This window comes from Sapajus apella, unplaced genomic scaffold, assembly GCF_009761245.1.
Source record: "Sapajus apella isolate SASKATOON/1434 unplaced genomic scaffold, GSC_monkey_1.0 scaffold4, whole genome shotgun sequence".
NCBI classification, from domain to species: domain Eukaryota; kingdom Metazoa; phylum Chordata; class Mammalia; order Primates; family Cebidae; genus Sapajus; species Sapajus apella.
The window spans coordinates 12,539,263-12,563,864 of NW_022436944.1; positions in this window are offsets into that span (position 1 = coordinate 12,539,263).

Consider the following 24,602-nt stretch of genomic DNA (forward strand, 5'->3'; position numbering starts at 1 on the left):
TCATCCCAGGGGACTCCGCTTGCTGTGACTTGCTACATCATTGTCATGTCTCAATCAATCAGAGAGCCTCACACTCACTTGCAATTTATAGATCTGGACTAGGAGCTAAGCAATCATTTTGAAAAGAGATTCATAAAAGTCTCTTTTATGCTTAGCAATAATATATAATATAATAGTGAATTTTGCATTTTAAAAAGTCATTTCATTTCCTAGGAATTTTTCCTTTCTTGTTTAACATATGTCAGCCTCAATCATTCTCACTTCGACCTCTCTTGTGGGAGCTTCTCTTGCCCCAAAGGTGAGGAAGGACATCCTGCTTCATCACAAAGTATAAAAAAGGTGACATCAGGCCAACCTCTCTCCTTCAGAGTATAAATAAAGTTGAGTGGAAAACCATGAGAATTGGAATAGAAGGCATTTTTAGTCTGTGTTCTGCCACTTTTACTAGCATAGTGGTGGGAAACTTACTTAATTTCCAAGACTCCCTTCCTGCATCTGTGTCTAGGGGATAATAAGCTACCTTAGGAACTTTTGTAAAGACCGTAAGAGGTCAATGAACATTTTTTTGTATGCATCATTTTCTTTAACCTGCACTTTACGGCGAAGGATTGCCCTTAGCTCACATTGCTGCCTTTGTCACTGGTTAGACTCATGTCCCTGGTTTTATTCTGAGAGCTCCTTATCCTCCCTTTCTTTCTAGGCCTCTCCTAGAGGTGGCCCCAATCTTTCTGCAGGTCAACTCACCATGGATTCCCGGTCCCCCGACTTGCTCTTTGCCCCTCAAACATTTCTACTCGGGGTATAAATTCACAGAGTATTTTCAGAACACAGTCCACCAATATATTTTAAAGGCATGAAAAATCTGTATGCCCTTTAATCATGTGATTTTACTTCAAAGTATTTATCTCAAAAAAGCAATAGAGATCCACACAAACATGTGTATAAGGATATCAACTACAGTTTTATTTATAATAGTAAAAAGGCAGTAATGTAAATGTGCACAATGAGGAATTTTAAAATCAGTTATGATTTACTCACATGATGTAATGCAAAGGCACCATTTAAACTATGTTTTGGACAAATGTTTATGCCTTAGGGAAAAGTACACAATATGTTTTAAATGAGGATAACCAATTTTAAAAGCAGCATACAAAATGGCATTCTACATTTCTAAAATCTACCAATATTTTATAGCTGTCTTTCACCTATATGTTTCCACTAAAAGAAACCACTGCAAACCAGAAGACAAAGAGAGGGGAGAAAAATTACCTTTCCCACTACCTTAACCAATCATTTTCGTGTTTCTGTGTCCACTTCCAGTTCAAAATGATGGTCGTGCAGTACTTTTTAGTGGTATATTACATGTGATTTTAATTTTTTGTCTTTATACTTTTCTATATTCCCCATGTGCTCTACAACACAATCATACTGCCCACATATTTACCACCCTGATATTAATATTACCAGTAATCTGGGACGCACCTCCCCTTCCACATGAAAATCATCTCCTTCACCTTATCCCCACTGAAGGACTTCTCATTTGTCGTCCAAGTATAATCTCCACCTGACCTGGGAAATCCCAAAAGAGGGTCTCCCATTACTTCTTCTGGTGAAATTCTAAGCCCATGCCTCAGTCTTCCCATAGCCATCTGCCTTCACAAGTGAGCTGGCAGATGACATAGCCCTGGGCCCCAACTGAGTGACATCACAGTCTGTCAAATGTCTCACGAGTCTCAGTTTTCTAAGGTGTGGATGGTCCACAGGTTCCACCCTCATGGTTTCAAAATGATGCTGACAAGTCTTAAAGAAAAGACTGATTCCCAGGGGAATCTCTTCAGAGTCTGGTTTCATCCAAAGAAAATGACACTCTAGGTGATAGACTACACCTCACTAACAGCCTGAGAATTCTTCCCTTGAGCTGTAAGGGTTTAGTCCATGGGTTTTCTCAGACCTATTTGGAACTATTCGTCCCTCATTTGTGATCTTCCTTTCTTCCCAGAGAGCAGCTGTTTCTGAGCAATTCCCTCTTGTTGCCAAGGGCTACCCTTGCACAACAATATGTTTACCACCAAAGCTGATTTGTCTTAATCCTCTAGTAAAAAGCTGTGCTTGGGCCTATAAAATAATCATTTAAATAGATTATTTTATGTTATATTAATAAGAACGAAAAGCTAGCATTTTAACTGCATTTTACATTTTACAAGTTGTTTTCACATACCTTACTATTCCTGTAGGTCGGGAACTAAATTCAGTGTTGATGAAGTATGTGATTTGGGCAGCAGCATCTGGTGTCCAGTGCTTTTGTAATTCCCAGGATGATAATAGATTCCACCAGGGCCACAGTGAATACATCTTCCAAATATAGTAGAGCTCATCAGAGATGAGACAAAGCATAGGAAAACTAACATCCATTCTCTTAGGCAGAAGGTCTTTATTACATGCACAGTGATGGATGCTTCACACCTCATAACACTCTACATGACTGGTTTTGTTTTGTTCACTTTACAAATGAAGAACCATGAGCTCACAGATCCAGCGTATGCTAAAAAGCAGACTGCAAAGCCCACATCCTTTCAGAGGCCTAGGGGTAGAGAGAAAGGACATGGCCCAAGTCCAGGAGCAGGAACTGGCGGCAAGGCTTTTTCACTGTGTGATCCTTTCTCCATCTCTTGGACCTCAGGCCCCTCATCACCAAACAGGGGGCTTCAGACTAAACAGCCTTTTTTCTTAAGGGTCCTAAATGTTCTAGTTCTGAGTGAGCCAAGGTTCAGATTAATGATAGCTTAATAAGGTGCTGCCAGAGCAAACAGTAGCAAATTGTTTCATTGACTATCAAGGGGAAATTGTTTACTCAAAAATACTTTGAGCCTTATTACCATTTTCACATGAATCTGACTTCAAGGACCCCTGATTGAGGCAAAAGACACCAGATAAACATTGGTGCAAAAGGCCATGGGTGCTTAATCCCATGTGTCCACACCAAGACTCCTAGGCCTGAGACTATGAGCTATATGTTTTTACCTCACTCTCCTAGATGTATTTGATCCTTGTGGTTCTCTGAGGGCCCTGGTGAAAGTTAGGCTTCCTTCGAGGAAGTATAATACATTCCATCCAGACTTGTCTTCGCCTTCAAGCAAAAGAAAATACCTGAGCTCCTAAAGGCTCTGGACTCAAGTTATTAACAAAAGCTAAGAATCTCTAAAAACTGTTATATGGTTTCCAGGAAAAGCTCGAACCTCAAAATCTACTGCAGATAAACACTGCTGAGTGCTTCTGAGAAGCTGGAGGCATCACAGCCATCCCAGTGCCCTCACATCTGGGTCACAGTCACTTGGTCAGACACAGTTTGTCAGATGTCATTTTGCTTTTTATATTTCTCTATGTTATTTGGAATCCTAGGTAATACCCATGCAATATGAATGAACACACTAATCTACTTTACTTTCTATGCAGAGCCATCCTACCCAGTCAGGATACAAACATAACACCTAGTTACATGTATTCAAATTGCTGTTTGTACTTAACAAAATGTATATTACAGCTGACCCTTAAACAACATGGGTTTGAACTGCATGGCTCCACTTTCTTGTGGATTTTCTTCTGCCTCTGTCACCCCCAAGAGAGCAAGACCAATCCCTCCTCTTCCTCCTCCTCCTCAGCCAACCCAGTGTGATGATGACAAGGATGAAGACCTTTATAATGATTCACTTCCACTTAATACAGAGTAAATATATTGTCTCTTCCTTATGATTTTATTAATAACATTTTCTTTTCTTTAGCTTACTTTATTGTAAGAATACACTTTATCTAATATGTATACTAAATATGTGCTAATCGACTATTCATGTTATCAGGCTTCCAATTAACAGTAGGCTATGAGCAGTTAAGTTTTGGGGGAGTCAGAAGTTACACATAAATTTCCAGTGGCACGGGGTGGGGGGTCAACACCCCAACCCCTATGTTGTTCAAGTGTTAACTGTAGTTTTTTAGATGTATGTTTCCGACATTAAAAACTGTTTACCTATAATATGAATTTTGTGACATTATGACAATTACGGCTTGCCTGTATTTTTATTATGAGAATTTAAAAAGACCAAAAATAAATCAGCTTTCATAAGTGCATTGTTGTTATGATATTCATGTTATTAATTGAGAGGCCTCAGGGTGTGTAAGAAGTAGGCTTTCTGATTTTTTAACATGTCAATACTAATCACTGGTTACAGAAAAGCTCCTGTGTGTCTAAGCAGAGAAAGCCCTCAATTATAGCAAAGGAGAAAGATGCTCAGACACTGTAGCCACAAAAATCTTTAAACAGCTGCCTTGCTGAATTGAGAAAGCCACAGGTTACTACCTCTTCTGCTGCATCTATTTTCAAGAAAACAATTTGACAGCCTGATTAATCTCTTGCCTCAAAATCAGCTGACTCAATAAACAGCAACTCTTAACTGTACAGAACCTACAGCATCCTTTTTCTCCTTGGAAGCATCACAAGTTACAGAGCTATAGTGTGCTACAGCTGCAACAAAAATTGTGAAGATGGTAAGCAATTGACTAAAGCTAGAAGACTACTATAATCACAGCCTTGTAGACAATAAACATCTATTTTTAATAAAATTTTAAATAAAGAAAACTGACCACCTTTAATTCTCACCTAAAAAATTAAGTATGCCTGCATGCCTCCAACCTTCTCTTTTAATTTATTGCAACACTGAAAAAAAGTGACATATCAATCTCCAGACCACTTTTTACATTTTTTAAAGTTTATTGAGATATAATTTACGTACCATAAACCAGACCTATTTAGGATGTACGATTCAATATTGTTTTAGTATATTTACAGTATTATGCAACCATCACTGCAATCTAATTTTAGAACACTTTCATCATCACGAAAAAGAAAACTTATTTCCCGTTTGTCCATCACTCCAAGCCTTAGGAAACCACTTAATCTACTTTCTGTCTTGGTAGATTTGTCCATTCTGGACATTTTATTTAAATGGAATTACACAATATATGGGGGTTTTTGTGTCTGGAGTGATCACACAGCATAATAGTTTGAAGTTTATCGATGTTATAGTATATATTAGTACTTCATTTTAAAAATATCTTTATTGAGATATAAGTTATACACCGTAAAATTAACCCAATTAAAAAGTACAATTTAATGGGTTTTAGTATATTTAAAGAGTTGCAACTATCACCACGTACTAATTTTAGAATATAGAATTATTCCCCTTTCTGTCCACTACCACTAGATAACCTCAGCCCTAGATAACCACTAATCTACTTTTATGTTGGTAAAGATTTTCTATTCTGTACATTTATATAAATGGAATTATACAATATGTGGTCATTATTACTGGCTCATTTCATTTAACATAACATTTTCAAAGTCTATTTATGTTTCAGCATGTACTGGTACCATCTTCCTCTTTACTGATTGCTTTTTATTGCCAAATAATATTTCACTGTATGGATACACCAGATTTTATTTAACCATTTATCAGTTATTGAAGATTTGGATTGTTTCCACTCTTTGGCTGTTATGAGCAATGCTGCTTTGAACATTCTCATACAAGTATTTGTGTAAACATATGTTTGCAACATTTTGATTTTCATATAAACATATGTTCTCCCGTATCCCACAGTAAAATTGGTAAGTCACATGGTAACTTTATGTTTAACATTTTGAGAAACTGCCAAACTGTTTCCTGAAGTAACTCCACTATTTTACATTCCAATTAGTAATGTATGAGGGTTCCAATTTCTCTATATTCTTGCCACCCTTTGTTATTCTCCTGTTTTATTATAGCCTTTCTAGTGCTTATAAAGTGGTATCTCATTGTGGTCTTGACTGGCACCTCCCTTACAGCTAATGACTCAGAGAAAGCTATATGCTTTCTCCTAGGTGTTTTAAAATTTTAATTCTTACATTCAGGATTACTATTTTAACTTTTGTGTGTGATATAAGGTAAAACCTATGTTCTTTCTCCACACCCCCCTTTTTTTTTTTTTTTTTTTGTAGCTGAGATTAAAGGCACACTTCACCATGCCCAGCTAATTTTTGTATCTTTTTGGTAGAGACAGGGTTTTGCCATGTTGGCCAGGCTGGTCTTGAACTCCTGATCTCAGGTGATCCAACCACCTCGGCCTCCCAAAGTGCTGGGATTACAGGCGTAAGCCACCGCACCCACCCTCCTTTTCTTGTAAATAACCAACTGTTTCTGCACTATTGGTTGGAAAGACCGTTCTTTCCAATATTTAATTGAATTATTGTGGCCTCCCTGACAAAAATCAATTGACTGCAAATGTATGAATTTATTATCTCTATTCTATTCCACCAGTCTATATGTCTATCCTTTTGCCAGTGTTGTGCTGCCTTCATTACTATAGTTTTATTTTGAGTTGTGAAATCAGGAAATGTAAGTCCTCCAATTTTATTCTTTTTCAAAAGTGTTTAAACGATTCCAGGTCTTTTCCATTTCCATGTGAATTTCTGGATCAGCTTGTCAATTTCCAGAAATCCTCAGCCAGTTTAGGATTCTGAAAGAGGTTGTGTTTAATTTGTAGATAAGTTTTGGAACTGTTGCCATCTTAATATTAAATCAATGTATCAGAAGACTCAAGTCATTTTCAAGGGCTCTTCATCTGCGTTAGATCAAATCCACCCACAACAGGTCTTACAAGGTCCATTTGATCCAGGCCCTAGTTAAGTAACCAGTTGCCTCTTTGGTAGCACCCCCTCCCATTGCCATATCAAAATACTCTACAAGCCACATAAACCTGCCTTTCATTCTTTAAACAAGTGATGCCCTCTTTCTTCTCCAGGTCTTTCCTCACTCACATGCACTGCACATCCGCTGTGTCAGGGGCTTCCTCCCTTGTGCTCCATCCCTGATTCACTTCTTTTCCTTCACATCTCAGGTTACTTTTCACTTTCTCTGAGACTCACATCCTGAGATATGCAGCTCCCCACAGTCTACCTGACTTGCCTTTCTTTGTTCTTTCATGGTGGACTTTAGTTTATTTGATGGAAAACATTGTTCAAGACTTGAAATTGCTTGAAATGTCTTGATTGAAATGAGTCCCTGTTTTAGGCAGTATTAGAAATTTGGGCAGTTTTACAACTATTCTTGTGTCTTTAAACATTTTTATAACTCTTTATAAAATGTTCAGGATTTGAAGAGAATATTTTCCTTCCTTTTTTTCTAGAATTTTCCTCCAATCTGTTGCACCTACTCATATCTATTGGACCTGTTTATAATGGTTGTTGCAGTTTGAATAATGGTCCCACAAAGTGTCCATGTCTTCATCTTTGAAATCTGGGAATATGTTATATTGTATGGCAAAAGAAAATCTACAGAAGTAATTAAGTTAAAGACTTTAAGATGAGGAGATTAACCTGGATTATCCAAGTGGGCTCAAAGATGAAATCACAAATGTCCTTATAGAAGGGAAATAGAGGTACTACACAGAAGAAAAGAAAATGTGGGGAAAGCAGAGACTGGGATGTTGGCAGCCTCTCCAAACTGGAGAAGGCAAGTAGTTGGATTCTCCCCTCATAGCCTCCATAGGGAACTAGTCCAACTGACCTCCTGACTTTAGTTCAATGAAACTGATGTCAGAAACTAATCCCCAGAACTATAAAAGAATAAATTTGTTTTGCTTTAAGCCACTAAATTTGTGGTGATCTGTTATAGCAGCTAAAGATAATACAATAGTAATGAGTTGTAAATAACCAAAATCCAACACAAGGGGCTAGTTGGAATCAACTTGGATACCCTATAACATGCCAGTATGAAGCAAACTATATGCCCACAGGATGAAACTGGTTATATAGATTCTGATAAGCTTCAGAAAAATAGGTGTGGTTTAGTTTTCTTCATCACCCAGTCTGGAGTGCAGTGGTGTAACCTAGGCTCACTGCAACCTCCACCTCTTGGGTTCAAGTGATTCTCATGCCTCAGCCTCCTGAGTAGCTGGAATTACAGGCATGTGCCACCTTGTCCGGCTAATTTTTGCATTTTTAGTAGAGCTGCAGTTTCACCATGTTGGCCAGGCTGATCTCAAACTCCTGACCTCAAGAGATCTGCCCCCCCTTGGTCTCCCAAAGTGCTGGGATTACAGGCATCAGCCACCCATTTCGCTCAGACTGGTTTTCTTAATGGATAAAAAATGATCTGGGAAGCTATCTACAAGTTATTAAGGTGGATAGGACAATGAGTATTCTTTATGCTATTCTTCTAATTTGTTTATGTCATCTTCAGTGAGCCAAAGGCTTCATTGTTTTTGTAATAATAAAGAAGAAATGACAATAAAAGAAACTCAAGCAATGAAAGGAACAATAAGAAAATACAAAGAAAGGATCTGGAGTTTTTAAGACTGTGAGTAGATTGTATGATTTCTTAATTTCTAATTTATATGCATGCAGCTTCTCTTGCACTATTTGTTCAGCAATGTTTTCAAGAACATTTCCATCTTGTAAATTGGTTGAAAATGAGTACTTCTAATCTATGGTTCCCATTTTTATGGCTTTGGTATGTGCTATACAAACTATATAATAACCTCTACTACTATATTTATATTTCATAAGACAAAGTTCCTGCCTAGAAATGATCATTTAGATGGTGAGAATCAGTAAAACTAAGCAAAATAATTGGAAAATGAGGCAATGTGCAATAAATATTGAGTTACACATATTGAATTTTAAGGGAACGATATGTGGTGGTTCATAAAACCATATATATAGCTCTCCATGTGCTTAGATTATTTATGCACATTAGCATCCCCAACTGTGAGTTCAAAATATACCTATTAACAATAACATTAATAGCAATAATAACAGTACTATTAGAATAAAAATGTCTTATAATCCACAGTATATGTGTCGTGTCTCATTGTTCAGCAACCCTTACAAAAACCATGTGCAGTAAAAATTACTGTTATTTGTACTTTATACATGAAGAAGCTGGAGCTCAGAAAAGTTTAGCAATATTCTCAAGGTCACAAACTCCTTAATGACTTAGATGACTTTTCTATTTTGTGTCCTGCTCATGGGAGTAACAGATATCCCAGATCCCCATCTGTCTCTAAGAATCAAAGATAAAGGGAATCACCAGTAGCTCCCCTACTCCATTGGGGATTTCCAGTGAAGAAGAAAATGTGGCAAGAAATTTCTGACTGATACCTGCTCAGAGCTCCAGGGAATTTCCAGCTGAGCTCATCGCTATGATGCCTAACACTGATGGCGACGTTGCCCTGGGCAGAATTCATCAGGTGCCTAAGGGTCACGCAGGTCCGCCTGGTTTTTGTTTTTTTTTTAATTGTGTATATTTAAGGTCCACAATATGTTTATATACATATGTGTGTGTATGTATATATATATATATATATACATACACACACACATACATATATATTCATATATATATATATATATATATATATTAGTCCATTTGATTTTAGAAGTAGGTTACTGTTGGCTGGGTGTGGTGGCTCATACCTGTAATCCCAGCATTTTGGGAGGCCAAGGTGGGGGGATAGCTTGAGGTTAAGAATTTGAGACCAACCTGGTCAACACGAAACCTCGTCTCTACTAAAAATACAAAAATTAGCCAGGCATGGTGGTATGTGCCTATAATCTCAGCAACTCAGGAGGCTGAGGTACAAGAATCACTTGAACCCAAAAGGTAGAGGCTGCATGAGCTGAGATCACACCACTGCACTTCAGCATGGGCGACAGAGCAAGACTCCATCTCAAAAAAAAAAAAAAGTAGGTTACTGTTCAACTTGCCAGAAGTGACTTACAGTATTTGTGTTACACACTAATATGATGTAGCAGAATGAGAATGTGTAATAATTCCAAAGTACACTAAATGCAACTTTATTTTCTACAGTTGTTCCATCTTGCTCCATTTTGCTCTGTCTACAGCTCTGCTGATGGTCATTGAGGTAGAGTTGAAATGGTGTTAAGGAGTATATTTGTTTTCACACTGCTATAAAGAAATATCTGAGACTGGGTTATTTATAAAGTAAGGAGGCTTAACTGACTCACAGTTTCACATGGCTGTGGAGGCCTCAGTAAACTTATTAACACAACCATGGGGGAACACGAAGAGGAAGCAACACCTTCTTCACAAGGCAGCAGAAGAGAGAATAGAGGAAATTGCCACTTATAAAACCATCAGATCTTGTGAGAGCTCCCTCACTATCACAAGAACAGCATGTGGGAAACCACCCCATGATCAAATCTCCTCCCTCCCTTGACACACGGGGATTACAACTGGAGGTGAGATTTGGGTGGGGACACAGAGCCAAACCATATCAAGGAGGAACACTTGATTCTGCTACAGAAGGGTAACAGCATCTCTTTCTAAATATTGTCTTCAGATAAAGACTCAATGTAATTCAGATTTAGACTTTTCATAACAGTGGTTTCTCTCCCCTTAAGGAAACTCCCTGTCCAATTCTCCCTTCCTCTGAGTTCCAGGGAATGTTTATAACAATGTGGGGAAGAGTCTCTGGTCCATGTGCCACATTCTGGGTCCTTGCTGGCCTCACATCATTTGGTCATTGTCACAGTAGCTGCAATCCCAGCTACTCAGGAGTCTGAGGCACAAAAATCGCTTGAACCCAGGAGGCAGAGGTTGCATGAGCTGAAATCACGCCACTGCACTCCGGCATGGGCAACAAAGCAAGACTCCATCTCAAAAAAAGAAAAAAAAAATTGGGATTGTTATCATGTTGATTGACAAGACTGTAGATCTCTAGTCATGACTTCATGCACAAGGCCCCTTCACTCTGTGACCTCCTTTTCCCATGACTCCAGGCTTCTTCTAGCCTACCAGCCCTCTCAGCTACCATGTTCCTTTCCACTCACACACCGCCTACAAGTACTTGTAATTCTCCTGCACACCATGGTTCAGCCCATGGGGAATAGGGGGACTAGTTTAGGCCCATCTATGGAAACACCTCTCTCCAACATCACTTCTAAACCGAGCCCATAGAATGGCACCATGTTCAATAAGGTGCCACAAAAAAATCTATGGCTTCCATCAACTTCTTGTAATCTCTCCATCATGGACAGTCTCTGACAGCCCCAAAACTGTTTGGATGTTTAACCACAATTGCCTCATGCTCAACCCTAAGGACATGCAGAACTAGGAAACTCTTACTTGGCCCTCCTCTCTTTCTCAACTTCTTCCCTTTCCCCAGCACCAGGACTTTGTTTACTTTCCCTCTGCAAGCAACTTTCCTATGTAATAGTCTCTTTCTTACCAACTCCATGAGTGTCTTTGCTCCAGGTAGATATCTTTTCCCTTCCTTAGCACTAAAACCTTCATAATCTGGCCCTTATGCTAGAAGGACTATAGAAGTTTGTTTTTTTGTTTGTTTTTAAAAATGCATTAGTAATTATTTCAAGAATATCAGTTTCTAATAATAGTAGTAATTAAGTATTAGGCTCTGTCTCCAGAGTTTGAAGCACGGCTCTACCACTCACTAACTGTGCAACCTTGAATATGTCACTTAACTATTCTACACTTCAGTTTCCTCTTATGTAAAAAAAATAGAGATAACAGTCAGCTTGTTATGATGTTTAAACAAGAGCAGGTGTGGCACTCAACATAGTTGCTAGTATACAACAAACTTCCTAGCTATTAGAAATTAGTGGTGTTTCTTTGTCCCTTAGCTACTAAGGTAGTCATTCATTCAGATTATTGAATTTCATGGGCAATAAAAGAACACTAAACAAAAAAAGGATACCCATTATTTTATTTTCTTATAAAACCACAAAATTCTGCCTCCAGCTTTTTAGATCCCCTTGCAGAAGATCATTGCTGAGAAGCCTAACACTGGCTGGTAATGTTGCACTGGACAGACTTATTAAGACCCTGGAGAGCGGGTTCTTCCTTTCTGAAAAAGGGCCTAGTTAAATCAACTTAATAAAATGTTAGGTGAAAATTATTTAGGGTCTGTCACATACACACATATACACAATCTCTGTCTCTCTCTCTTTTTTTTTTTTTTTTTAGACAGAATCTCACTCTGTTGCCCAGACTGGAGTGCAGTAGCGCAATCTCGGCTCACTGTAACCTCCACCTCCCTGGTTCAAGCGATTCTCCTGCCTCAGCCTCCCAAGTAGCTGGAATTACAGGTGCCAGCCACCATAAACAGCTAATTTTTATAATTTTAGTAGAGGTGGGGTTTTGCTAGGTTGGCCAGACTGATCTTGAACTCCTGACCTCAGGTAATTCACCCACCTCAGCCTCCAAGAGTGCTGAGATAACAGGTGTGAGCCGCCATGCCCGGCTCACAATCTATCCAAATCAACCAGAAGATATATCTAAAAAGCTATTTTCACATTTTAAATGATCTACTTAATACTATATTCCTTAATAAGATTTAAAATGTCTCTTTATATACTTTAGTAAGTACCATTGTCAGTACATAGTTCTCTGTTTACAACTGTCAAGTGTTTAGTAACAGCTGATTACGTAGTTTAATAGTCAATCACTTCTGAATGAATCAGAAGCACTTTGAAATCTGGTTAAGGTAATTTATCTGGTTGTTCAAACACAGTTCAATGAAACAAGCTAAAAAAATTACTGACTTATAGTCATACTCTCTCAATAAACATTTGCTGAATAACAAAATGCTATCACACAACTATACCTTGAACCAACTCCAACTCTTTAGAAACTACCATTATGGAGAGATTTTGGTCATAAAAGAAATTGTATTTAATTTAGTGAGATACATATTGTAATTCAAATTGTGCTGCAATATTTCTTTGTTCATTGGTTCATTCATTTAAACTACCATTGAGAGAGATATTCAAAATAACCCAGAATGCAAAAATTTTCCTTTTTCCTCTGAGAACCTGAAAGTCTAAATAATACATATGTGTTTAATTTAACTAAATATCTAAATGATATTTCTAAGATGCTTGGAAGATAGTTGCTTTTATAAACATAAGGCACTACCACCCCAGATATTACCAGTCTTATTTATAGTGTTAATTTTCACCTTCTATGAAAAAAGAGTTTGCAGAGCAAACCTCAGACTAGTCTCTATGCAATTAAGAATGCGTGCAGCTCAAATTAATGAGACTTTATAGCATTTAGAACCAGAGGCAGAGCTATTCCCCTGGAGGGTCTCTGTCTTCAGAATTAACACTGCCTGCTTTGGTTTTGCAAAGTCTACATTTGAAGAAGTGTGAACAAAATCCTATCTAATAAATGAAAGTTTTCTGAAACTTTGGGGGTGACTCTTCCAAAGTTAAGCAAATTCTTTCAAAGGCAAGTCTTGAAAAAAAAAACTTTACTGCTCCCTTCTCCCTCCCCCCACCCCACTGCTGGGACATAAGGGTACCATCTTGGTGCAGCAAATAAACAAAGGAAAGAATCTCACTGATACTAACTCATGTATGTTTTTTCTACTTTATTTTAACTTTCCATAATCAGGAGGAATGCAAAGGTTCCTTTCCGCAATGTGCTTTGTTAATACATGTATTTGGTTTGGTTTAGTCTGGTCTGGTCTGGTTTGGTTTGCTTTGGTTTGGTGTAGGGGAATTGTAGCTAGTGCTCCTCTCTTAAGAAACTGTGAAATCTCTCTTCTACCCATTTTTTCTTCTCATCCCTTTCCCAAATTTCTAATTTTTATTTTCTTATAAGATTATATTTATTTTTTACTATAGACACAAACATTAGAGCACCCAATATACATACCTTACAGTGACAAAAAATAGCAAATAAATGACAAGGAAAGAACAGGAAAAGCAAGTGTGATAAATCAGATCTCTTGATATTGTTTTCAAAGTGATCAGCTAGACATAAGTGTTATTTTATGACTCCCTTCCTACTCACATCTCCTCAACAGTCCCATTTCCCACCCCACAGCTTACCTCTCCTGGTTGCAACTAGATCAAACATTCTAAAGTTTCTTCCATTAGGAAATGATTTGTGTATGTATGTGCATGCACTAACTTAAAAAAAAACAAGCAAATATATGTGGATAATCTTTATACCTAGGAAGGAATGAAATTCTTCTGGTTAAATGGATAAGGTAAGATCAGAATGTTAATTTATTTTAATGGATGATACACCAATTTTCCCTAAAAAACATGACCAATTCAATAAAGGAGGAAGTCATCATTAAAAATAAGTTGAGCAGTTTTTAGTATATTATCCTGTTTATCATAATAAATATTGTCTCTGCCTATATGAAAGAATAAAATAGAAAACACAAGCAAATTTAGGGTGGGCTGGCAAGATGGCTGAATAGGAACAGCTCCGGTCTGCAGCACCCAGCGAGATCAACTTAGAAGGTGGGTGATTTCTGCATTTCTAACTGAGGTACCCAGCTTATCTCATTGGGACTTGTTAGACAGTGGGTGCAGCCCACAGGGGGTGAGCCAAAGCAGAATGGGGCATCGCCTCACCAGGGAAGCATAAGGGGTCAGGGAACTCCCTCCCCTAGCCAAGGGAAGCCATGAGGGACTGTGCTGTGAGGGACAGAGCTATCAAGCCCAGATATTATGTTTTTCCCATGATCTTGGCAAACCACAGAACAGGAGATTCCCCTGGGTGCCTATACCACCAGGGCCCTGGGTTTCAAGCACAAAACTGGGCAGCCATTTGAGCAGACACCATGCTAGCTGTAGGAGTTCTTTTTCACGCCCCAGTGGTGCCTGGAACGCCAGTGAGACAGACCTGTTTACTCCCCGAAAGGAGGCTGAAGACAGGGAACCAAGTGATCTAGTTCAGCGGTTCCCACCCCCACAGAACCCAGCAAGCTAAGATCCACTGGCTTGAAATTCTCGCTGCCAACACAGTAGTCTGAAGTCAACCTGGGAGGCTCAAGTTTGGTGGGGGGAAGGGCATCCACCAACAGTGAGGCTTCAGTAGGCCATTTTTCCCTCACAGTGTAAACAAAGCCTCCCAAAAGTTTGGACTGGGCGGAGCCCACCACAGCACCATAAAGCTGCTGCAGTCAGACTGCCTCTCCAGACTTACCAAACAACAGAAAGAAAAAAAAAAAAAAAAGGCATACAACAAAAAGAGCTAAATATCCCAAATATATATGCACCCAATACAGGAACATCCAGATACATAAAGCAAGATTTTAGAGAATGCAAAGAGACTTAGACTCCCACACAATAATAGTAAGAGACTTTAACACTCCACTGTTAATATTAGACTGACCAATGAGACAGAAAATTAACAAGTATATTCAGGACTTGAACTCAGCTCTGAACCAACCAAACCTAATAAACATCTACAGAACTCTCCACCCCAAATCAACAGAATATATATTCTTCTCAACACCACATCACGTTTATTATAAAATTGACCACTTAAGTGGAAGTAAAGCACTTCTCAGCAAATGCACAAGAACAGAAATCATAACAGTCTCCCAGACTACAGTGCAATCAAATTAGAAATCAGGATTAAGAAACTCACTCAAAATCACCCAACTACATGGAAACTGAACAACTGCTCCTGAATGACTACTGGGTAAATAATGAAATTAAGGAAGAAATAACAAAGCTCTTTGAAACCATTGAAAACAAAGACACAACATACCAGAATCTCTGGGACAGAGCTAAAGCAGTATTTAGAGGGAAATTTATATCACTAAATGCCCACAGGAGAAAGCAGGAAAGATCTAAAATTGACACCGTAACATCACAATTAAAAGAACTAGAGAAGCAAGAATAAACTAATACAAAAGCTAGCAGAAGACAAGAAATAACTAAGATCAGAGCAGAACTGAAGGACATAGAGACATGAGAAACCCTTCCAAAAAGTCAATGAATCCAGGAGCTGGCTTTTTGAAAAGATTAGCAAAATAGATAGACCACTAGCCAAACCAATAAAGAAAAAGAGAAGACTCAAATAGACACAATAAAAAATGATAAAGGGGAGATCACCACTGGTCCCACAGAAGTACAAACTACCATCAGCGAATACTATAAGCATTTCTACACAAATAAACTAGAAAATCTAGAAGAAATGGATAAATTCCTGGACACATACATCCTCCAAAGACTAAATAAGGAAGAAGTTGAATCCCTGAATAGACCAATAGCAAGCTCTGAAATTGAGGCAGTAATTAATAGCCTACCAATCAAAAAAAGTCCAGGACCAGATGGATTTACAGCCATATTCTACCAGAGGTACAAAGAGGAGCTGGTACCATTCCTTCTGAAACTATTCCAAACAATAGAAAAAGAGAGAATCCCCCCTAACTCATTTTGTGAGGCCAGCATCATCCTGATACCAAAACCTGGCAGAGGCACAACAAAAAAAGAAAATTTCAGGCCAATATCGCAATGAACATCGATGCAAAAATCCTCAATAAAATACTGGCAAAACGAATCCAGCAGCACATCAAAAAGCTTATCTACCACAATCAAGTCAGCTTAATCCCTGGTATGCAAAGCTGGTTCAACATACACAAATCAATAAGCATAATCCACCACATAAACAGAACTAATGACAAAAACCACATGATTCTCTCAATAGATGCAGAAAAAGGCCTTCCATAAAATTCAACACCCCTTCATGCTAAAAATTCTCAATAAACTAGGTATCAATGGAACATATCTCAAAATAATAAAAGCTATTTACAACAAATCCGCAGCCAATATCATACTGAATGGGCAAAAACTGGAAGCATTCCCTTTGAAATCTGGCACTAGACAAGGATGCCCTCTCTCATCACTCCTATTCAATATAGTTTTGGAAGTTGTAGCCAGAGCAATCAGGCAAGGAAAAGAAATAAAGTGTATTCAATTAGGAAAGGAGGACGTCAAATTGTCTCTTATTTGCAGGTGACATGATTGTATATTTAGAAAACCCCATCATCTCAGCCCAAAATCTCCTGAAACTGATAAGCAACTTCAGCAAAGTCTCAGGATACAAAATCAATGTGCAAAAATCACAAGCATTTCTATATACCAATAACAGACAAATAGAGAACCAAATCATGAGCTCCCATTCATAATTGCTGCAAAGAGAATAAAATACCCAGGAATACAACTTACAAGGGATGTAAAGGACCTCTTCAATGAGAACTACAAACCACTTCTCAAGGAAATAAGAGAGGACACATACAAATGGAAAAACATTCCATGCTCGTGGATACGAAGAATCAATATCATGAAAATGGCCACATTGCCCAAAGTAATTTATAGATTCAATGTAATTTATAGATAGATGGCTATCCCCATCAAGCCATCATTAACTTTCTTCACAGAATTAGAAAAAAGCACTTTATGGCAAACCAGTGTAGAAACAAACAAAAAAGTTACTTTAAATTTTATGAGGAACCAAAAAAGAGCCCATATAGCCAAGACAATCCTAAGCAAAAAGAACAAAACTGGAGGCATCACACTACCTGACTTCAAACTATACCACAAGGCAACAGTAACAAAAACAGTATGGTACTGGTACCAAAACAGATACTTTGACCAATGGCACAGAACAGAGGCCTCAGAAATAATTCCACACATCTGCAACCATCTGATCTTTGACAAACCCGACAAAAACAAGCACTGGGGAAAGAATTCCCTATTTAATAAATGGTGTTGGTAAAACTGGCTAGCCATATGCAGAAAGCTGAAACTGGACCCCGTCCTTACACCTTATACAAAAATTAACTCAGGATGGACTAAAGATTTAAACATAAGACCTAAAACCATAAACACCCTAGAAGAAAACTGAGGCAATACCATTCAGGACATAGGCATGGGCAAAGACTTCATGACCAAAATACCAAAGGCAATGGCAACAAAAGCCAAAATTGACAAATGGGATCTAATTAAACTAAAAAGCTTCTGCACAGCAAAAGAAACTATCATCAGAGTGAACAGGCAACCTACAGAATGGGAGAAAATTTTTGCAATCTATCCATATGACAAAGGGCTAATATTCAGAATCTACAAAGAACTTAAACAAATTTACAAGAAAAAACCCCACCAAAAAGTGGACAAAGGCACTTCTCAAATGAAGACATTTATGCAGGCAACAAACATATGAAAAAAAGCTCATTATCACTGGTCATTAGAGAAATGCAAATCAAAACCATCATGAGATACCATCTCACACCAGTTAGAATGGCAATGATTAAAAAATCAGGAAACAACAAATGCTAGAGAAGATGAGAAATAGGAATGCTTTTACACTGTTGGTGAGAGTGTAAATTAGTTCAGCCATTGTGGAAGACAGTGCGGCAACTCCCCGAGGATCTAGAACCAGAAATAACATCTGGCCCAGCAATCCCATTACTGGATATATATCCCAAGGATTATAAATTATTCTACTATAAAGACACATGCACATGTATGGTTATTGCAGCACTATTCTCAGAAGCAAAGACTTGGAACCAACCCAAATTCCCATCAATAATAGACTGGATAAAGAAAATGTGGCACATATACACCATGGAATACTATGCAACCATAAAATGGATGAGTCCATATCCTTTGCAGGGACATGGATGAAGCTGGAAACTATCATTCTCAGCAAACACAGGAACAGAAAACCAAACACTGCATGTTCTCACTCATAAGTAGGAGTTGAACAATGAGAACACGTGGACACAGGGAGGGGAATATCACACACCAGGCTGTTGCAGGGTGGCAGGCCAGGGAAAGATAGCATTAGGAGAAATACCTAATGTAGATGATGAGTTGATGGGTGCAGCACATCACCATGACACATGTATACCTACGTAACAAACCTGCACATTCTGCACATTTCCCTGAACTTAAAGCATAAAAGAAAATACCAGCAAATTTAAAACTCTTAACATCCTTAAAGTCAGTGAAATTTTTCTTTTACAATCATTTTTAATTGATCATTTATCACCATAAATAAACATCAGAATAAAATTATAAGAAATAACAATTTATTACTTCATTTAGTATTCTCCATTTTCTTTTTCTTTTTTTTTTTTTTTTAGACAAAGTCTTTCACTGTCACCCAGGTTGAAGTACAGTGGCAAGATCTTGGCTTACTGCAACCTCCGCCTTTTGAGTTTAAGTGATTCTCCTGCCTCAGGCTCCTGAGTATCTGGGACTACAGGCGCACCCCACCATGCCCGGCTAATTTTTTGTATTTTTAGTAGAGAGAGGGCTTTCACAATGTTGGCCAGGATGGCGTCAATCTTCTGACCTCATGATTCACCCCCCTCAGCCTTCCAAAGTGCTGAGATTACAGGCGTGAGCCACTGTGCTCAGCTCATTTTCCCTTTTTATGTATGTAATCTTTTTTTTTTTTTTTTTTTTTGAGATGGAGTCTTGCTTTATTGCAGCTGGAGTGTAGTGGTGTAATCTTGGCTCACTGCAGCCTCCACCTGCCGGGTTCAAGCAATTCTCCTGTATCAGCCTCCTGAGTAGCTGGGACTACAGGTATGAACCACCACTCCTGGCTAATTTTTTTTTTTTTTTTTTTTTTGTATTTTTAGTAAAGACAGGGTTTCACCATGTTGGCCAGGCTGGTCTCGAACTCCTTACCTTGTGATTTACCTGCCTCAGCCTCCCAAAGTGCTGGGATTACAGGCATAAACCACTGTGCCCGGATTTTTATGTATGTAATCTTAAGTACAGGTACCAGACAGGAATGACTGAATTTTTTTTCTTTGTTTTTTTTTTTTCTTTTGAAATGGAGTCTCACGCTTACCCAGGCTGGAGTTCAGTGGCGCAATCTCGGCTTTCTGCAGCCTGTAGCCTCCTGGGTTCAAGTGATTCTTCTGCCTCAGCCTCCCAAGTAGCTGGGACTACAGGTGCCCACCACCACGCCCGGCTAATATTTGTACTTTTAGTAGATACGGGGTTTTGCCATTTTGGCCAGGCTGGTCTCAACTCCTGACCTAAAGTAATCCGCCTGCCTCAGACTCCCAAAGTGCTGGGATTACAGGCCCGAGCCACTGCAGCCAGTGAGGAATGACTGAATTTTAACAAATGTCATTCTGAGCTGGTAGAAAAACTGTTGAAAACTTTGAAATGGGTGAATAAGTTTGCAGGGTGTCCTGTCCAGTAGTGCATCTTATAACTGGACAACTCTGTAAACATAGGTCACTGCAAGCAACATGAATGAATCCCGTTCACAGACCGCAAATGAATTTTGCCAGGACGAAGTGCAAAATGGCATCCATTTCTTTCCATGCAGTCAGTTTTGCATTTATTAAGCAGAATCATTTCAGCATTCCTCATTGCCAAGATATGTGTCTGCTTTTTGATTTCTCCTGAATTGGTGGTACATCTTACTGGTTTCCATTAGTTAATGGGTTAAATGAAAATCATTTACATTACATTTTTCATTTTACACTTGTATTAGAATCATAATTTTAGCTTCTCATCAAAACTGTGTTTTCAACAGATACAAGACACCTACACCATCCCCATCATGAGGGAATTTTGAATTTTTCCTTCAAATAAAAAAGAAATATTAATTCTAAAGTCATCCTTCAGAGAGCATCGCTAAAATCACATGATCCTCCACCACCACCACTATTAAATTGTTTCTTTTTTTGGTTTTAATATACTAATTTAATTAAAAATAAATTAGTTCATAGAATTTGAACAATATATAAGTATATAAAACAATGATGGATGATGCCTCCCTAAACTTAGGTATCACTTCCAAAAAGTAACCAGTGTTAAAGATTAAAATGAAAATTACATATACAGGTATGAACTACAAGTAAGAAATTACAGGAAGGCAATATGGAGGTATAATGAAAAACTTTGCCTTGGCATTGGGGTGGGGGTCTAGTTGTTACATTTGAAGTCAGAAAACAAAAATTCTATTCACCCTTTGTGGCCTCCTTACATGTACCCATGTGCTTCTTAGAACTGCCTGTGGCCTCCTTATACATACCTGTGTGCTCCCTATATGTGCTCATGTGCTCCTTATAGGTATCTGTGTGGTTCTCATAAAAACCCATGTGCTCCCTATGCATACCTGTGTAAAACACACCTGCAGGAGGAGCTACACTCAGCCTCTTCGGGGCCATCTCCCATTCACCTTCTCTGGTGGGCTCCACTCCTTGAGCATTTACCATTACTTGTTTACCTTTTTGGTCTTGTAACTTAACTATTGTCCTTAACCAATCTCCAAAACCCATTTGGAGGCCCTCTATCTTAGTGTTCAGCCTTGGCCCCCTTCTGGAATATGACTTCTTTCTTTGCCTTCCAGAAAGGGGAATATAGTAAATATTCATACCTAAAACCAGGTAAGAAAATGAAAAGCAGACCTGCTGGCAGCTAAGCCTTGGTGTTTCCAATTGAATATAAACCACAATCGCAGAATAGAAACAACATCTAAACAAGGCCATTCCAAGCCCATGTTTGGAATGAGACACAGATAAGGCAACTCTGAAACCACAAAAATAGTAAAACAGCCCCCTCTTCTGTCTAACATGAGTGACTGCTTCTCTTACACCTCACCAAGGAAAAACACTGTGGTCCTTCTATCTTCTTATAGGTAAAAATGTTTACGATATTCAATAACAAAATTGCTCCTGCTTCCTGAAACATCCAATTCAGAATTGGTCTCCACAGCCTCAATCCTCCCTTGAATCATCCATCACACACTCACATACTATGACAAGCTTCTTCCAACTCATCATTTAAGGTGCTTTCAGTTTTGCAACAGAAAGAAAAATACATCTAATTTCTTTGTGCTGCAATAAATGTGTTCCTGATGGTCTTTCATTGGTAGGCTTTAATGCAGAAATACTTATTTACTTTAAGGAAATATTAAATTTGATTCTTGTCTTCTAGTAACTCTTAAAAATTCTTCCCTCTGCATGCTTTGTGTTCTTCCATTTCTAATAAAGAGTCATATTGCAATGCACTTTCATACGCATTTTCTCAGTTCAATTTAGCATCAAACACGTAAAGCAGGTAAAATTAATGTTTTTTTCCTCAACGCTGTTTAAGTTTGAAACTTGCCTCAGTTCGTTTAAAAAGCTATGAGCAATGCCATGTAGAGTTCTGAATTCTCTACCCCTGAGAACAATCTAATGCAGGGAAATGATCAATGAAAGGGACAAATGTTTATATTTCTCTTCTCAAAAAATACACTGAGTGATGCAGGAGCTCCCAGACGGGCAGCTCGATTGGAATATACATAGGTTCAGGAATAGTGGCCACTGACATCTGAGCAATGGGCAGTCCCACATTAAATGGAAGGCTAGTCAAATAACTTAATCCCGCTTCCTTCTCCTAGATTAACATGTACATCCTCTCATTAAACATGATCAGACTGTAGAGAAAATCAGAACTCAAGGCAGAACAAGTTCCAACAATGCTATTAATTTAATTGCTTCTCCAAGAAGAGGGGTGATCAGGCATCTCCCATCCCTGACTCCTTTAAACCCTCCATCAGTCTCCTTCTCTGGCTAGCACCACACCAGGATTCACCTTATTCCCAGCCCTTTACCCTCCCACCTCCACATCCCTTCCCCAGTTTCACTAACGGAGTTAAAGCTCACCAACACCACCTTGAGGCTTCAGAATAGCATAACTGCCCCCATAAACTAACCTAACAACCTGCAGCTACACTACCCCGTGTATGAGACCAGAAACTTTGTGAGATGTAAAGTCAACAGACACCCCAGTTGGTCATTAAGACTGCCTCCACAACATTGCTAAGCTCACTACCTAAGAATAAGCTTTGAGATTCCAGCTTCAGACATAAGCTACATCCAGAACTATCTCCTTCCCCCAAGATACCTGAGGCACTGGCATGGCACAGGGGTTTGCTTTTCTAGTAAATGCCCCCTGAGGAGGTCTCAAGTGGCCTTTTTTACACTGCTTTCCATTTAATAACAATTTCAATCATCAGAGATGCTTTAGTAACAGTTAACATAAGAAGAAAAAGATCTCAATCCTTGATATCAGAAGATTCCAAGTTCCCTATGCAAATGTCACCATCACTATCCCAGCAAGTTTTGAACACCTTTTCCAAAGCATTTGTATTAGAACCTAAGTCTCACTAGCTTCAGAGACCTTATTTTTTCCACTTGCTGCCACAAAACCAATGAAAATTTGAAATACTTTAAAAAGAGGCACCTGCTAGGGACTATACCTGCATTGACCAAGAACTAACAAATGACACATTCACGCTCTCCTGCCATGACCATCACCTTAAATAGCATAAAGACATTTATACAATTACAAATACAAGAGAGGGTTTAGAGCTTTTTAATATATAATATGGAAACGAAATTGCTTTTCAGTACATACACATTAATAGAATATCTTCCAGTATATTTCTATTTAGATTGTTATTTGCAAACAGTGGAAATAACACATTCTATGAGCTGTCACCAGATGGATCAAACATTTGCACAACTCTCAGCTGAACATCCTAATGGAGCCTTAAAGTCGCTATAACATTTGTGTGTATGTTTGTGAGGATGTGTGTTTGAGCCTAATTTAAAACCCAAGTATTTGATTTCCTCTAAAGAGAAGGGTTGTTGCTTTGTAAAAAGCTTTTTGGACATCGAGTGTAAATATGCAGCCAGGCCCAGTGGCTCATGTCTCTAATCTCATCTCTTTGGGAGGCTGACACGGGATGATTAGTTGAGCCCAGGAGTTCGAGATCAGCCTGGGAAACAAACATAGGGAGACCCCATCTCTACAAACACTTTTTAAAAATTGGCCAGGCATGGTGGCGTGTACCTGTAGTCCCAGCTACTTCGGAGACTGAGGTGGGAGAATTGCCTGAGCCCCAGAGTTTGAGACTGCAGTGAGCCATGATCACACCACAGCACTCCAGTCTGGGTGAGAAAGCAAGACCCTATCTCAAAAAGAAAAAAAAAAGCAGAAACACATTTTTTAAAGAAAAATTAGTCTTTCATTTCAAGAATTGGTAGTAATGAGTGGACAGAATATGTTAACTCAAGCCATTTTAGTTTTGTCTCAGAGGCATTTACTCTGGTGGTTTTATGTATAGTCTGTGTCTCATTTCCCTAACTGGACTGCAAGCTTCCAAGAACTAAACTGAGCTTTCTACTTCCTTTATTTTCCTCTTAGGTGGCCATAAGCAAAGGCCAACATTTAATGAGCAACTATGGTAGCTCATTTAATTTTTTTCCAGCAACTCCAAGCACAAACATTCTTATTACTTTAAGTAAACTGAAGCTCAGAAATTTAAGACACCCAAGATCCCAAGGCTAGAAAGTGCAGTTGATGCTTAAGATTTTAGGTGCATCTAAGATCCACCCACTTTACTATAGTATATTATTACCCAGAGACACATCTATGGTCTTCCTATTTTGTTGTTTTCAGTGTGCTGATCATCTCCACTCAAAATCCTCCTGCACACAACTACTGGATGACCTACACCACCAGGTAGGCTACACCACAGTACATCTATGCTATGCCTCATTCTGTGCCTCACCCAAGCACGGCATGAAAAGCCAGTGATATTTACTGAAATCTAACGGTTCATCTTACTGCCAAGTGAGAATTAAGTCAGAGTTATAAGGCACCCACATCTTCCTTCTGTTTCTAAGAACATCAACTCCCTATGTAACAATTTGAAAAGCCAGGTAACAAATTGACCAGACTGGCAACTCGATTTCCA